Genomic DNA, 18,205 nt, shown 5'->3' with positions numbered 1-18,205 from the left:
ATATCATCACCAACTTGTTCAAGTTTTTTATTAGTTATAGCAGTTGTTTAGTTGATTACATAGAGATTTTTATGTAAACCCTTATAGCATCTACAAATAGTGTTAATTCTTTATAATTTAAATACCTGTATTTCTTTATCTTATTCTATACCATCGAATAGATATCATAAGAGTGAGCATCTTTTTCTTGTCCATAGTCTTAAAGGGAAAAGGTTTAATCTTTCACCATCATATCTGATGTTTAGCTCTGGGTGAAAACTAGATGTCTTTTATTAGAATGGAAAAGTTCCCTTCTATTGCTCATTTATATTGTGAATTGGTGTTAAATTTTGTCTAATGCTTTTTCTGATTTTATTGACAACAACATATATTTGAATTATATTTGTTCTTTTATTAAAGATTTCTTACAGTGAAAATATCCCCCTTTATCCTTTACTCTACATTATTTGAGATATATGTAATAGAATCTGTAGCCATGTTTTAAAACTGCTACAAGTATAAGGAAATAGTGACATGTGAATTATTTCAGCATTTTAAATTCAAAATTATATAGATAATTTTAGATTGAAATGTAGCTATGAGAATAATTCAGAGGATTTCTTCATACATTTTGTAGCCATATGGTCCAACACAAATAGAATATTAATAATAGCAAGTTCTCATGTAGCTTTTCTTAATTTACTTATATCCATGGTGTGTTTGTGTATCAAGTTTTACACAATTTCATCACCTGGGTAGGATTGTATATCCACCTCTGTGTTCTGAATATACAACAGTTTCCTTCCATCAGGATCCCTTGTGGTGCTTTGTTTTTTGTTTTTTTTTTAAATAGTCATACTCTCCCTTTCTGATTTTCTTCCACAGACTCTTAATGCCCGAGATTCATGATTCTTTGCTATACTTCTAAAATTGCATTCTTAAAAATTTTCCTAGAGATTTACCTAGATTCAACATTTGTTAATAGTTTATTTTCATTAGGATGTCAGGTTAATATAAACAGGTTTTTTGATCTGTTGAAGGACCAATGTGTGTTGCAGTTTAAGCTTCTGTAAACTTTTATGTACATGTTTTTATGGAAAAGAAACTTGGGCCATTAATTTGTATTGTAATGTGACTGATTTTACTATCCTCCCAGCCATGTATGAGTAAGCAGTTTTTCCACATCCTTATTGCCATTTGGTGTTACTTATGTATTGTTTATGCTTGTGACTTTAGTAAATGTATAGTAGAATCTCATTATGATTTTAACTTGCGTTTCTATAAAGGGTAATGAAGTAAACTATCTTTTCATGTTTATTTGTCACCTGTACATCTACTTTAAATGTCTGTTAATATATTTTGTACTTGTCATTTACTTTTCAGTTGACATAGTTTTTAGTAAATTCTAGATAGTAGTACTTTTATAATAGTCATTTGTAAATACTTTTTAGATTCTGTCTTTATTTTTTACTACTGGGTATTTTCACAGTCAGTTAAAAATTTTTATGAGATCAGTTATGCAAGTTTCCCCTCTTTTGAATTATGTTTTCTGTGCATAGTTCTTCAGTATTTTTTTTTAAAGTTTTACATTTTCAATCTAAGTCTGTGGCAGTTTTATACTCACAGTCCCTAGAGATAGGAGGCATGGAAGACATGCAAGAAGCATTTTGGAAAATATTTCCATAAGCTTAGTCAAGCTCGGAGGGAGAAGAGTTGAAGGGGGCAACATCTTTCTGCAAGTCCCTTTAGTAGGAGTCAGGGGTCAGTACAAAAGCAAAAGATGTGGGTTTTACAGGGGCATTTGAATTTCATTAGGTATTTGAATGTCATTAGATTTCAGTCACTAGAAAGGAAGAAAGATACTTGTAGCAGGGATTATAATGATAGACTTGGCCCCCTGGGTGGCCTTATAACCTGTTTATGGGCAATCTGAGGTGTCACTAAAATATGAACTTAAAAAAAAATTTGTAATATGCTTTTCAGAAGAGATCGGGCGTGTTCAGGGTGGTATGGCCGTAGACTGTAATATGCTTTTTAATTTGTGTATTTTGACCATGTGTATGATGAATACTTTTTTTAGTTTTCTATTACTTTCCATTAGTCTATATCTGTTTTTATGCCAGGTAGCACATTGTTTTGATTATTATTCCTTTAAAATAAATTTTGAGGTTAAAATTATTCTGTTATTATTTGTTGTTAAGATTGTTTGGCTTATACAGGGTTTCATGAGATTACGTATGAATTTTAAGATAAGGTTTTCTATTTCTAAGTTTTGATAAATTATATTAAATCTGTAGATACCTTTGGTTCGTATTTACATTAATATTAAAGTGTTCTAATCAATGCACATTTTTCCTCAACATTTTGTAATTTTCAGTATAAGTCTTTCTTATTATTATCTAGATTTCTCCATAAGAATTCAATTCCTTTTGATAAGTATTCATTTACTTTTGATAAGTAGAATTTTGCTCCTAATTTCCTTCTGGAGTATTCTTACAGTATGGAAAAGCAACCCAATTTTCGTTTTTATTTCCTATCCTGTGACTTGCTGAATTCATTTACTGTAGCTCTTTTTTTGGTGTGGAATTTTACAGGTTTCCTACATTTAATCCTATTTTTTTGTAAACTGTGATTGTTTTCTTTTCAAATGTTTCAATTTCTTTTAATTGCCTTGTAGCTGTGCTTTCCAGTATTATTTTGAATAAAGAGGCAAAACCAGGAGTTATTGTCTTACTTTTGGTTATAGAGGAAAAGATCACAGTTATCAGTATTTGATATGATGGACTTTCTTACATGCCCTTTATTATATTGAGTTACTATCCTTTAAATCCTAATTTTTGAGTGGTTTATCATAAAAGTATATTTTAAATGTTTTTCTGTATCAATTTAGAAAAATCATTTTTCCCAGTATACTGTGATATACTAGAAATATTTGTTTCCAATGTTGAACCATCCTTAAATTCTACAAAAGAAAAATCACATTCAGTTATAACATATAATTCTTTTATTATGCTATAGAATTTTTTCTTGATGATTTTTAGCATCATTATTGCTTGAGTATTCTTTTATTGTTTTCTGTTCTCAGTGTTTTTGTCTTGCTTTGATACCAGGCTAATGTTAGCCTTTTTGAGTCTGAAAGTTTTCCCTAATCTTTAGCTTTTGGTACAGTGGAGCAATTTGATATTTCTTTTGTAAGTGATACTTGAAATCATCAGCAGGGAAGCCACTTGATTCTGAGCTTTTCTTTCCTGGGAGCTGTTCCATTACAGATTTAATTTCTTTTGTAGTTACACATTTGTTCAAATTTTGTATTTCCTCATGATTCAGTCCTTGTACGTTGCTTATTTCCTGTAATTTGTCCTTTTCATTAGGTTATTCAGTTTGTTGGCCAAGTTTGCCTTAGTCTGTTTAAGTTGTAATGAATGTATCTTTGAGTAATTTATAAGCAGTTTATGTTTTTGCAGTCATAGAGGCTTGGATGTTCAAGCTTAATGCATTATCTGATTTTGCATCTTGTGAAAGGTTGCTCTGTGTTAGTAGATAGTGCACCTTGGTGCAGCCTAACATAGAAGGCAAGACTATTCCCTTCAACTTTGTATTTGGAAAATTCATATATATTAATTGTGCAAAGTGTTTCCCCTATAGTATTTTACACATGCATATATTGATCATAGTAAACCCTGCTCTTGCTCACTCTTTTCCTTGTTCTCTTTCAATAAGTTACCTGGTCCCTTCTTCATATATAGACACAATGTATTTTAATACTGTTTGGCCCTCATCATTCTTTTTAACTTGTCCCCTCTCCTTTCCTCACACTCTCACATTTGTGTGTGTGTGTGTGTGTGTGCGCGCACGTGCATGCGCGCATGCGTGTGTGTGATGTATGTATACATATCTCCATATATATTTTTTTAGCTTAAATTCTTCACACGGAGAGAAAACATGCAGCTTTCATCCTTCTGAATTTGGCTTACTTCGGTTAATACGATGAACTCCAGTTCCATCCATTTTTCTGCTAACGTAATTTCATCCTTTGTGGCTAATTAATATTCCATTGTATATGTATGCATTTCTTTATTCATTTATGAAGAGCATGTATGCTGATTTTATAGCTTGGCCATTGTGAAGAGTGCTGCAGTAAATATGGTTGGGCAAGTGGTTCTATTGGATCCTGACTTACATTCCATTCTATTTGTACTTGAGTGAGATTTCTAGGTAGTATTATATTGCTAGTTTTTAGGTTTTTGAGGTATGTCTATAGTATGTTCTATAGTGACTGCACCAATTCACAGTTATAATACCCTGTGTGAATATTACTAGGGGATTAAGGATTCTTTTTTACCTGCTTTCTCCCCAGCATTTATTGTCTTTCTTCTCCATGATAGCCATTCTGACTGAGTAGGGTAAGCTGCCTCTTTGATATGAGTACAGATCCAATTTATGAGGCCTCTGCTCTATTTTCTTTTAGTTTTATTATTATAAAGGTGATGTATAGAGAGATTAGAGGTACACAAGTCAGGTAATGAGTACATTTTTTTTTTTTTTTTTTTTTGGCCAGTCCTGGGCCTTGGACTCAGGGCCTGAGCTCTGTCCCTGGCTTCTTCCCGCTCAAGGCTAGCACTCCGCCACTTGAGCCACAGCGCTGCTTCTGGCCGTTTTTCTGTATATGTGGTGCTGGGGAATCGAACCTAGGGGCCTCGTGTATCCGAGGCAGGCACTCTTGCCACTAGGCTATCTCCACAGCCCAGTACATTTGTTTTTGAACAGTGTCACCTCTTCCCTTGATTTCTCCCATTTTTCCCCTCCTGACCTCTCCCTACAAGTTGTATAGTTGGTTTTCAACACAATGACTAGTTCAACCTTTATCCCACCATTTCTGTGCTCACCCATTCCCTCCCCAGAACAGATAAACCTACATACAAAACAAAATGTACAGAAAACCAAAGCAGAGGCAAAGAGAAAAAAAAATCTCTCATTTCCCTTTCTTGGAGTTCATTTTGATAAGCATCATTTTATGTGACCATATGCTCATAGCTATTGGGCCTTTGTGATCCTCTCCTGAGACAATACTCCTTTGGTCTTACTGTGAATGTCTAGAGTCCTGTATAATTTATCACATCCAAGTATATTTTTTTCTTTTGCCATCCAGTTTGTTTACTTATAAATTTATAGGCACATTATAGTTACACCAAACGAGGGAAACCAACCTGATTTTGTAATCACCACTTGACATGACCTCTTATTAGTATTATCATATAGGTTATTAAGTTGGAATAACAGAATTTTAGAAGGAGGCTATATAGACCATAATGCAATTATTTTTGTATTCTCTTACAATCCTCTCATTTCTATAAAATGGGTTAGAATATTCTGCTGCATTTCTTGTTTTAGTTATTTAAGACTTGTCTATTTTTCTTTAATCAAGTTAAATGCTTATACATTATGTTGATGAAAGAACTAAATCTTACTTTGGTTGATTTTCTGTATTTTTCTTTTCTTTGTACTCTGATTTCCACTATTCCTTTCTTCTTCTAGGTTTAGATTTTATTTTTGTAGTTCCTCTAAGTTGTAAAATTACACAGTTTGAGATATTTCTTCTTAATTTATTCATTTAAGTTTCAGGATTTCTTGTTAAGACTTTTTTACCTCGACCTATAACTTTCTCTTATAATATTTTGTTTGTCTTTTCAGTTATTTAGGTATGTGTTGTTTAATCAGGATATGTAGAATTTAGTTTTCCTTGTAGTATTACTTGATTTATTTCTCTGTGATCAGAAAATATAATACTTTCTGTCAATTATCTCCTATGTTTATAAAGACTTTTATATATCTGTATTCTGTTTTGGAGAGTGTTCAGTGTGAACTGAAAAGAAAAAAAATACCTTGTGCTATTGTTGGTGTTCTATGTGTGCATTGTAGGGCCAGCTAATGTGGAGGGTCCTTCAGGTGCTCTGTTTTCTTACTCGTTGTGCTATCCATTATTGAAGTCTAGTAATATTATAGGATTGCTGTCTCTTTCAACTCTTTAAATATTGCCTCACATAATTAGGATTTTAATACTTCATATTTACATATTTATAATTGCTATCTCTTATTGTTTTACTATCCATTTCACCATGATATAATTCCTTTCTGTGTCTTTTAATAGGGTTCAACTTGGCTATTTTCTCTAGTAATATAGAATGTGTTCCATTTTCTTAGCATCTTTGTGAAAGATCTTTTCACTTCAACCTATATGTGTTCTCAGATCTATAGTATATGGTTTGATCCTGTTATTACTACATTTAGGCAACATAATTTCTTTTTTTTTTTTTTCAAATTTTTATTATCAAATTGATGTACAGAGAGGTTACAGTTTCATACGTTAGGCATTGGATACATTTCTTGTACTGTTTGTTACCTTGTCCCTCATACCCCCCTCCCACCTCCCCCTTTCCCTTCCCCCCCCCCCCCGCAGGTGTTCAGTTCACTTACACCAAACAGTTTTGCAAGTATTGCTTTTGTAGTTGTTTGTCTTTTTTTACCCTGTGTCTCTCAATTTTGGTATTCCCTTTCAATTTCCTAGTTCCAATATCAGTATACATGGTTTCCAATATACTCAGATAAGATTACAGAGATAGTGTAGGTACAACCAAAGGAAGGTGATACAAGAGCATCATCAATAATAGAAGCTACAGATACACATGGGACGTTGAAAGTAGTTACAACTGTGATATAACAATTGTCTCCATAAAATGGAGTTCATTTTACTTAGCATCATCTTAGGTGTTCATAAGGGTATAGCTATTGGGCCTTGTGATGCTCTGCTATGACTTGCCTAAACCTGTACTAATTATTCCCAATAAGGGAGACCATAGAGTCCATGTTTCTTTGGGTCTGGCTCACTTCAGTTACTATAGTTTTTTCCAAGTCCTTCCATTTCCTTACAAATGGGACAATGTCATTCTTTCTGATAGAGGCATAAAATTCCATTGTGTATATGTACCACATTTTCCTGATCCATTCGTCTACTGAGGGGCATCTGGGTTGGTTCCAGATTCTCACTATGACAAATTGTGCTCCGATGAACATTGTTGTGCTGGTGGCATTACTGTGATTTTGTTTGTGGGCTTTTGGATAGATACCCAAAAGTGGGGCTGCTGGGTCATAGGGGAGTTCTATATTTAGCCTTCTGAGGAATTTCCATACTGCTTGCCAGAGTGGCTGAACCAGTTTACATTCCCACCAACAATGAAGTAGGGTTCCCTTTTGGCCACATCCCCTCCAACAATTGTTATTGTTAGTATTCTTGATATAGGACATTCTTACTGGGGTGAGATGGAATCTCAGTGTTGTTTTGATTTGCATTTCTTTTATGGCCAGTGATGTAGAGCATTTTTTTCATGACTCTTGGCCATTCTCATTTCCTCATCTGAGACGTCTCTTTGTAAGTCTTTTTTTTTTTTAATATGAAATTTTAGTTTTATTTTTTTATTTTTATTTTTTTTTCTCAAATTTTTATTATCAAACTGACGTACAGAGAGTTTACAGTATCATACGTTGGGCATTGCATACATTTCTTGTACTGTTTGTTGCCTTGTCCCTCATGCCCCCCTTCCTCCCCCCCTTTCCCTCCTCCCCCCTGGTGTTCAGTTTTATCCCACTTGATGAGGGGCTATTGGTTCTTTGCGGATTTGTTTTGGAAGAAGGTAATTTTTTTAGTTCTGCATATATTTTAGATATGAGGCCTTTGTCCATTGAATGTCCAGTAAAGATCTTCTCCCAGTCTGTGGGCTTTCTGTTTATCTTGCGAGCTATGTCCTTTGCCGTGCAGAAGCTCTGCAGTTTGATGCAGTCCCATTTGTCCAACCTTTCTTTGATTTGTAGCCTTTCTCAGTCTTTGTTAAGGAACCGACATCTACAGAATTTTCCACCCAGCAACAACAATACACATTCTTCTCTGCAGCACATGGAACATTCTCCAAAATTGATCACATCTTAGGGCACAAAGAAAAATGTGAACAAATTCAGAAGTATGAAAACCATTCCCTGCATTCTCTCAGACCACATTGGAATAAAATTAGATCTCAACTCAAACAGCCACCACAGAAAATCCTACAATTCATGGAGACTAAACAACACACTGCTGAACCATCAGTGGGTCATTGAAGAAATTAAAATGGAAATTCAAATGTTTATGGAATTCAACCATGTTGAAGACACAAGTACCAGCTCCTTTGGGTCACAGCAAAGGCAGTACTCAGAGGAAAATTTATATCTCTGAGTACATACATCAACAAACTGGAGAAACCAACTCAATAATTTAAGGAAGCACCTTAATTTCCTTGAGAGAGAACAAGCCAAACCCCAAGTCAATAGACGGAAGCAAATAATTAAAATCAAATCAGAATTAAATCAATTAGAGATGAAAAAAACCATCGAAAGAATCAACAAAACAAAGAGTTGGTTCTTTGAAAAAATCAACAAGATAAACAGACCCCTGGCAAACCTGACCAAGAAACGAAGGCAGCACACTCAAATAAACAAGATAAGAGATGAAACAGGTAACATCACCACAGAAATAACCGAAATTCAGAAAATAATAAGGCACTATTTTGCAAACCTTTATGCCAACAAATTCGAGAACTTGGAAGAAATGGATGATTTCCTAGAAAAAATTCACATCCACAATCTTAAACATGAAGATTTAAATCTTCTAAACAGACCCATATCCAGTATTGAAATAGATACAGCAATAAATGATCTCCCATCCAAGAAAAGCCCAGGTCCAGACGGATTCACTGCAGAATTCTACAATGCCTTCAAAACAGAACTCACACCAATATTTCTCAAACTCTTCAATGAAATTGAGAGAGAAAATTCACTACCAGACATTCTATGACGCCAGTATAACCCTCTTTCCAAAACCAGGCAGGGACTCATCACGGAAAGAGGACTACAGACCGATTTCCCTGATGAACATAGACACAAAAATTCTCAACAAAATTCTGGTCAATCGACTTCAACAGGTCATCAAAAAAATCATATACCACGATCAAACTGGATTCATTCCAGGGATGCAAAGTTGGTTTAATATACGCAAATCAATTAATGTAATCCACCACATTAACCGGAGCAAGGTAAAGAACCACATGCTTTTATCTCTGGATGTGGAAAAAGCGTTTGATAAAATCCAGCACCCATTTATGCTAAAAGCCCTGGAAAAACTGGGATTCCAGGGAACATTCCTGAATATAATCAAGGCAGTTTATGACAAACCAACAGCAAGCATAACTCTAAACGGTGAAAAACTAAAGCCATTCCCTTTAAAATCAGGAACAAGGCAGGGATATCCACTCTCTTCCCCTGCTCTCCAACATAGTACTAGAATTCCTAGCCAGAGCAATTAGGCAAGAAGAAAATATAAAGGGGATCCAAATAGGAAAAGATGAAGTTAAACTTTCTCTCTTTGCAGATGACATGATCCTATACCTAAAGATTCCCATAGACTCTACCCCCAAGTTACTAGAGCTGATCCAAAACTTTCCAAAGTTGCAGGATATAAAATAAACCTTCAAAAATCAACGGCCTTTCTCTATGCTAACAACCCAAAGACCGAGGCTGAAATCAGTAAAGCAACTCCTTTTGCAATAGCCCCCCAAAACATAAAATACCTAGGAATAACCTTAACCAAAGAAGTGAAAGACCTCTTTGATGAGAACTTTAAAAGCTTGAAAAACAAAATTAAGTCAGAACTAAGGAAATGGAAAAACCTCCCATGCTCCTGAATTGGGAGGATTAATATAATCAAAATGGCAATATTGCCAAAGGCTATCTACAAATTCAATGCAATACCCATTAATATCCCAACACCATTTTTTAATGAAGTAGAGGAAGCAATCCAGAAATTCATATGGAACAATAAAAGACCTAGAATAGAAAAAACAATCCTAAGCTGAAAGAACAGTGCTGGAGGAATTACAATACCCAACTTCAAGCTGTATTATAAAGCTTGGTATTGGCACCGGAACAGACCTGAAGACCAATGGAACAGAATTGAAGACCCAGAAATGAACCCACAGAAATATGCCTACTTAATCTTTGATAAAGGAGCTAAAACAATAGTTTGGAAGAAAGATAGCCTCTTTAACAAATGGTGCTGGCAAAACAGGCTCAACACGTGCAACAAACTAAAACTAGATCCTTATTTATCACCCTGCACCTAAATCAATTCCAAATGGATTAAAAACCTCGAAATCAAAACAGACACCCTGAAAACACTAAAGGAAGGAGTAGGAGAAACATTTGGGCTCCTTGGTGCAGGACGCAATATAATTTCTGTTGTGGCGTTTAGTTTACTTACACTTAATGCAATTACTGATAGGGAAGAGTTCACTGCTTGTCATTTTATTATTTCTTCTAATTGTGAGTTTATGTGTTATAAGGTATGTTGGTTTTTTTTTCTCCTTGATGTCTTTATTTGAGTGTATTTGGATTTAGTAAAGACATATTTTGATTCTCTTCTCATTTCTTTTATCCAATGCTTGGACATCTCAAACTCTCTTAAGACTATAACTATTATAAAATTTGCGCAGTTTTTAGCAGTTATTTTTAAAGAAACCCTTTGTCCTTTTCTCTTTAATTCCTATAATTTGCATAATGTTATGTTATTTAATTTGATATAGTATTTCATAAATCCTTTAGGTGTTCACATTTCTTCTTTTTTATTTCCTATTTGTTTTATCAGTATATACAGAATACCTATTTCCATTATTTTCTTCTTACAGAATTTTGATGTCATAAATTGTACCTATATACCATGTACTCATTAATTCATTTTTTTTGCTTTTGTTCTTGAAAATTTTGTGGCAGAAGTAATAATGATTTAAGATCAAAATTATAATGATTTATAGATTTATATTTGTCCATGTGTTTTTCTTTACATGATAACTTTATAGGTACCTTAAGCTTTAAATTACTAGGTATTGTCCTTTGGTTTTAAGACTGTTTTCTGCTTATTATTGGGCAGGTATAGTGGTAATTAGAAGAGTTATCCTTTACTGTTTGTAGCACGTTTTCCAGATACATAATGGCAATATTTTTTAACTTGAAATACATAATTCCACATCCATCTACTCTATATATCAACAAAGAAATTTTCCAATCTTGTGGAATCTGCTTTTCATAAAATTACTTTTCTCCTCTTTTCCCCAAGATTCTTTGTCTTTGACTTTTGACTATTTAATTGCCATGTATCATGATGTGGGTTTTAAAAAAATTTATTCTATGGAGAGTTTATAGACTTATGTCTATAACTTATTTATATTCTCATTTCTTTCCTTAAATCTGCATAGTTTGCAACAATTATTCTTTAAAGAAACCCTTTGTACTTTTCTCCTTCTCTTCGACTTCTATAACTTACATAATATTATGTTGTTTAGTTTGATATAATATTTCATAAATACTTGAGGTGTTCACATTTCTTCTCTTTTCTTTTCTCTCCCTAAAATTAGACTATTCTGCCTTCTGCTTAATTAGTAGTGCTACTGAATCCCTGTAGTAGTAAAATTTTCACTTCGGTTATTGTATATTTCATCACCAATATTTCTTTTATTACCATGTATCTGTTTTAGGCTATTTTCATTCTATTTGTAAATTAGTTCTGATTTTATTTACTTATTCTCCCTTGTCCTGAAGCATATCTGAGACAGGTTTAAAAAGTCTTGCTCAATTTAGAGACTAGTATATTTTAACTTTGGTTTGGGGAATATATTTTAAAACTTTTAGTATTCTACTTTCCCCACCTTTTTAATATAGCTTATGATCTTTCTGTTGCAGTTTGATTATGTGAAAAAAGGAGCTACTGTTTTAGTTTTTTTGGACTTGCTTAGAGCAGGGAAATCCTTCCATAATCTGCCCTCTTTACAAACTCTGGGTTTCAATAAGCCTTTCCTCAATGTCTAATATACCATGTATCTACTTCTCTTGTCAGTGGCCTGTAACTTCATGTCCAAGCTATGCTACTCTTCCTATTAGCCTACCCAATCAGATGAGACACAAATTAGTCTCTAAGGAGTCAACAAACTATTCAGAATGTTATGAACAAATTCTTTGTTTCCCAAAGGGGAACAAGGAATTGGACATACTAGTCTTGATTGTATCATTCTGCACCTGTACCATTGGAGGTGAGTGTGGTAAAAATATTTAATAAGAATATAAATCAAGGGGCTGGGGATATGGCCTAGTGGCAAGAGCGCTTGCCTTGTATACTTGAAGCCCTGGGTTCGATTCCCCAGCACCACATATACAGAAAATGGCCAGAAGTGGCACTGTGACTCAAGTGGCAGAGTGCTAGCCTTGAGCAAAAAGAAGCCAGGGACAGTGCTCAGGCCCTGAGTCCAAGGCCCAGGACTGGCCAAAAAAAAAAAAATATATATATATATATATATATACATATATATATATAAAATTGATGAAATGATTGTGAAGTTTTTTTTTAACAAAGGCTCCACTCAAAGTATTAAATTTTCTTTTCTCAGTGTAGAAAACCAACATTAGGAAAAGGACATACTTGTTATAAATTTTCTTAAGAAAAATGATCATTATTTCCTTTAGAAGAAGTCATCACAAAAAGAGTCTTTAATTCTTTATTTGTTGATGCCTTCAAAATTAATTACTAAAGTCTGAAATCTTGATATTAAAATTCCAAATAATTTTTATGATATTTCTAGCTTTGGCTACTTTTATTTTTACAGTTTTCATAGTGGCCATGTTTGTGATAATACACAAATATGACATAGTTTACTAGTATCAATATTTTTCACTAGATAAAATGTAGAATCTTTACTTATATTTTACCTACCCTCTCCACTTGAAAAAATTCAGTTGTTTAATTATGTATACTCAGTACCATACCAGATGGTATTATTTTTGTTTCAGGTTTATAAGGAGAAAATTTATTGATTATGATACTTAATTTGGGGGGCACTTGAGGGGCTTTAACTCACACTTGCTAGACTAGCAATCTGCCACTAGAGTCAACTTATACCCTGGTTTTCACTCTTTTTGAGATAGGGTCTTACTTCTTCCTTCTTTGTGCATCTGAGCTGCAATCCCATCAATGCTGCAGCCACAGGCATATGACTGTGTCCAGCTTCCCTTTCTGGAGATGAAGTCTCACGAGCTTCTTTGCCCAGGCTGCCTTAGAACCAAAATCCTCCAATCTCAAGCTTCTCAACATAGCTTCAGATAACAGGTACACACCATTGCATTCAGCTATGAGTTGATAAGGGGTCCTGCAAACTTTTCTCCCTGTGCTGTCCCCAAAGTTGCATACTTAGAATCTCAGCCTCTCAAGTAGATAGAACTATAGATATGAGTCACCAGGGTCTATCTGGTTTGTGATGATTTATTTTACCATAGCAGGTTATATTTAATGTATGACTCCGTGAAGGGCTATCAAGTGATTGCCATTTGAATTGGTAGACTAAATAAAAAAATTATTGCCCACAGGACAGAAGTAGATCATAGTGGCAGAGAAAGGGGATTTGCTCCAACTCTCCTGCCTTTGGACCTTTGTGCACCTGATTCTTAGTTCTTAGCACTTGGAGGAGGACTTTTGCATCAATCATCCAACCCATCCCAACCCTGCTCTCAGTTTTGAGGTTTTCTGTCTCATACCACTGTCTTTCCTTACTGTACAGCAAATTGGAGGCATTCTGGGTTTCCATAATTACTTGTAGAATAAATCAGGATGAGGTATGGTCTGCCACATCTGTTATTACAGCTAGGCAGGGGCAGAGGTAGGAAGATTGAAGTGCAAAGCCAGCTTAGCTGACTGCGAAAACAAAACAAAGCACAAAAAAACTGTGGAGTTTTGCTTAAGTGACGAGTCTCTGAATTCAAACCCTAATAGAGGAAAAGAAATACAACACTGTAGGTAAGTGTATGTGTATATGTATATAACATACATATATGTGTGTATAAACATGTACATACACATACAAACACTATCATTTTATTTTATATGAGGGACTTGAACATCTATAGACTTAGGTACCTTTGAGTTGGAAGTTCTGGAAATCACAGCTACTGAGGAACAGCTGTATTTACATATAATTCCTGTATGTCCTTCAGAGTACTTTAGCTCTAGACTACTTATAATACCTAATATAATATAGTTATTATCGACTGCATTGTTTATTGAGTAGTGACGATATTTAAATATCTGTACATGTTCATTGCAGCCACAATTTTTACATATATTTTCAATCTGTAGTTGGTTAAATTCATGGGCATGGAACCTCTGGTTATAGTTCACCAATTAGATATCCATACACGAATGCACACAGATATATTTCCTATTTATTTGATTTCTCTGAAGAGCACTGGCTGAAACAGCTTTGATACTGTGTGGTTCTAGAAAAACAGAATTTTATGGATGAGTTTTCTAATTTGGGTTTTATGGTTTCTGGAATTAACTCTGTAATCTGACTTGGTTTAATGATGCCAATGGCTTGATTTTCAGTATTAAAGAGAAAGCACTAATAGTGACATGAATTATTCATAGAAATGTGCAAAATGATACACTAATTAATCATTTATCACATATAAAAGCTAAGTGACTATATTATCTTTTTGAATGGCTTTAGAATATGAAGAACTCATATACATAAATCCATATATGCATATCCATAACATTACTTGATTGCTTCTGGATAAAGGAGCGAAAGAAAAAGATTAGTACATAAACCATCTTAAGTTTTCTAGAAATTCTGCAAAAGAGAGCTTATCTGTAGTTATGGGGCTGAAACTGATGAAAAAGAAATTCAGAATCTCATTGAATTACAAAGCAAGCAGATATCCTGCCTCACAGGATGCATAATATTAAAATGAAGACACTGATTAAGAACAAATGCACATCCTATAAGTTAAGAGAAGGACCTGTGACAAAGTAGAGTATATGAGCACTTACATTCTGATAAGACTTCTTTTCAATGTTTGTGGCCGCTTCACTTCAGTAAAGGTAATCTTTTTACTCGTAGTAGTGGGGACTTTCTGTCCAAGGGAATTTTGGCCTTTGCATCTTTGCTTGAGGAAATTTAACCAACAGTGCCTGAGTAAAAAGGTCTCCCCAAAGGTGATTGCCTTGTAAGCCAAGCTGATTGTCCTTGAGACTCATTCCTAAAATCCCCTGTAAATGGGGATAAATATTGAGTAAATTCCATACTTCTAACTAGGCTCCTATCTCAGTACACCCGTAAAGGTGAGTTACAAAGTATGAAGCTTAAGGAAGTTGAAGTATGAAGCTTGAGGAAGCTTGAAAAGAACTGTTTGATGTTTCTAATTTATGTAAGCAAAAGTCTGGGGAATATATATATGTATGGAATGGGTTAAGGGTGTGCGGTAAGGGCTGTCAAGTTGAGTAATGCTGAATTTGTTGAGTCACACATAACAAGTAGATATTCTACATTTATTAGTAGGGCTCAGGGAATTGACAAAGTTTGTAAGTCAGTTTGGTTCACTGAAAAATGTCAATGAAATACCATTGATTTTTGAGGATTTATTTTTTATTTTTTTGGCCAGTCCTGGGCTTGGACTTGGGGCCTGAGCACTGTCCCTGGCTTCTTTTTGCTCAAGGCCAGCACTCTGTCACTTGAGCCATAGCACCACTTCTGGCCGTTTTCTATATATGTGGTGCTGGGGAATTAAACCCAGGGCTTCATGTATAAGAGGCAAGCACTGTTGCCACTTGACCATATTCCCAGCCCGAGGATTTATTTTATATCCTACTACTTTGTCAAATTTTGGATCAGCTCTCAAGTAACTTGGGAGTAGAGTCTATGGGGTTCCTTAATAAATACAGGATCATGTCGTCTGCAAAGAGAGAGAGCTTAACTTCATCTTTTCCTATTTGGATCCCCTTTATATCTACATCTTGCCTTATTGCTCTGGCTAGGAATTCTGTTACTATGTTGAAGAGAGGAGAAGGTGGACAACGTGGACAACCTTGTCTTGCTCCTACTTTTATAGGAAATGGCTTTAACTTTTCCCCATTAAGTATAATGTTCTCTGTGGGTTTGTCATAGACAGCCTTTATTATATTCAGGAATGTTCCCTGGTATCCTAGTTTCTCCAAAGCTTTTATCATAAATAGGTTCTGGATTTTATCAAATGCTTTTTCCACATCTAGAAAAATAATCATGTGATTCTTGACCTTGCTCCTATTGATGTAGTGGAATACACTAATTGACTTGTGTATATTGAACTAGCTTTGCATCCCTGGAATGAATCCAGTTTGATCATAGTGTATGATTTTTTTTAATGACTTGTTGAAGTCGATTGGCCAGAATTTTGTTGAGAATTTTTGCATCGATGTTCATCAAGGAAATGGGTTTATAGTTCTCTTTCTTTGATGAGTCCCTGTCTGGTTTGAGGATAAGGGTTGGTTATACTGGCATCATAGAATGTGTTTGATAGTGAACTTTCGCTTTATTTTTCATTGAAGAGTTTGAGAAATAAAGATGTGAGTTCTGTTTTGAAGGCCTTATAGAATTCCACTGCAAATTCATCTGGACCTGGGCTTTTCTTAGATGGGAGATCTCTTATTGAAGTTTCTATTTCATTGCTGGATATTGGTCTGTTTAGTGGGTTGACATCTTCATGATTGAGTTTGGGCATATCAGTTTTGGCTAGGAATTCATCCATTTCTTCCAGGTTCTCAATTTATTAGCATATAGGTTTGCAAAATACTTCCTTATTATATTCTGAATCTTGGTTGTTTCTGTGGTGATGTTTCCAGTTTCATCTCTGATGTTGTTTATTTGAGTATGCTGTCTTCGTTTTTTGGTCAGATTTGCGAGGGGACTATCTTGTTAATTTTTTCAAAGAACCAACTATTTGTTTTGTTGATTCTTTCTATGTTTTTGTTTTACTCTTAAGTCGTTTAGTTCTGACTTAATTTTAATTATTTGCTTTCATCTATTTGCTTGGGGTTGGGTTGTTGTTCTCTTTCAAGGAGCTTAAGGGGCTTCCTTAAGTTGTTGAGTTGATATTTCTCCAATTTGTTGATGTAGGCATTCAGAGCTATAAATTTTCCTCTGAGTACTGCCTTTGATGTGTCCCAAAGGAGCTAGGACTTCATGTGCTCATCTTGGTTTAATGCCATAAACGTGAATTTCTGTTCTGATTTCTTTGATGACCCAGCAGTGTGTTGGTCAGTCTCCATGAGTTGTAGGATTTTCCTGTGGTAGCCTTTTTAGTTGAACTCTAATTTTATTCCATTGTGGTCTGAGAGAATGCAGGGAATGGTTTTGATACTTCTGAATTTGTACAGATTTGCTTTGTGCCCTAAAATGTGACCTATTTTGGAAAATGTTCCATGTGCTGCCAAGAAGAATGTATATTCTACTGTTGCTGGGTGGAATATTCTGTAGATGTTGCTTAAGTCTAGTTGCGCTGTACAGTTGTTTAGGTCTCAGCTTTTCTATATGCCAACAACCTAAAGAGTGATGCTGAAATCAGGAAAGCAGCTCCTTTTGCAATAGACTCAAAAAATAAAAATACGTGGGAATATCCTTAACCAAAGAAATGAAATATCTGTATGATGAGAACCTTAAAAACCTGAAAAAGGAAAGTAAAGCAGAACTAAGGAAATGGAAAAACCTCCCGTGTTCCTGGATTGGGAGGATTAACATTGTGAAAATAGCAATATTGCCAAAGGTTCTCTACAAATTGAATGCAATACCCATCAATATCCCAACACCATTCTTTAATGAAATAGAGGAAGAAATTCATACTGAATGATAAAACACCCTGAATAGCAAAAACAATCCTAAGTAGAAATAAGAGTGTTGGAGGAATTTCAATACCAAACTTCAAGCTGCACTACAAGGCTATATTGATAAAACCAGTCTCGTATTGGCACAAGAACAGGCCTGAGGACCAGTGGAACAGAATTGAAGACCCAGAAATGAACCAACAGACCTATAGCTACTTGGTCTTTGATAAAGGAGCTAAAAAAATAGGATGAAAGAAAGACAGCCTCTTCAACAAATGGTCCTGGAAAAAAACTGTTTCAATACCTATAACAAACTAAAACTAGGTCCTTATATATCACCCTGCACCAAAATCAATTCCAAATGAATCAAAGACCTCAAATTAAAATCAGATACCCTGAAAACATTACAAGAAGGAATAGGAGAAACACTTGGGCTCCATGGCACAGGATGAAACTTCCGTAATAAAG

General features: G+C 34.7%; 1 protein-coding gene across 5 annotated transcripts in view; it reads left to right on the top strand.

Annotated features, from left to right (window-relative positions):
- Positions 1 to 18,205, top strand: part of LOC125346749 (zona pellucida binding protein) — an 84,745-nt gene that overhangs the window by 44,122 nt on the left and 22,418 nt on the right. The gene's annotated exons all lie outside the window — the stretch shown is intronic.

Source organism: Perognathus longimembris, chromosome 2, assembly GCF_023159225.1.
Source record: "Perognathus longimembris pacificus isolate PPM17 chromosome 2, ASM2315922v1, whole genome shotgun sequence".
Lineage (NCBI taxonomy): Eukaryota > Metazoa > Chordata > Mammalia > Rodentia > Heteromyidae > Perognathus > Perognathus longimembris.
This window is presented reverse-complemented; position numbering and strand designations above follow the sequence as displayed.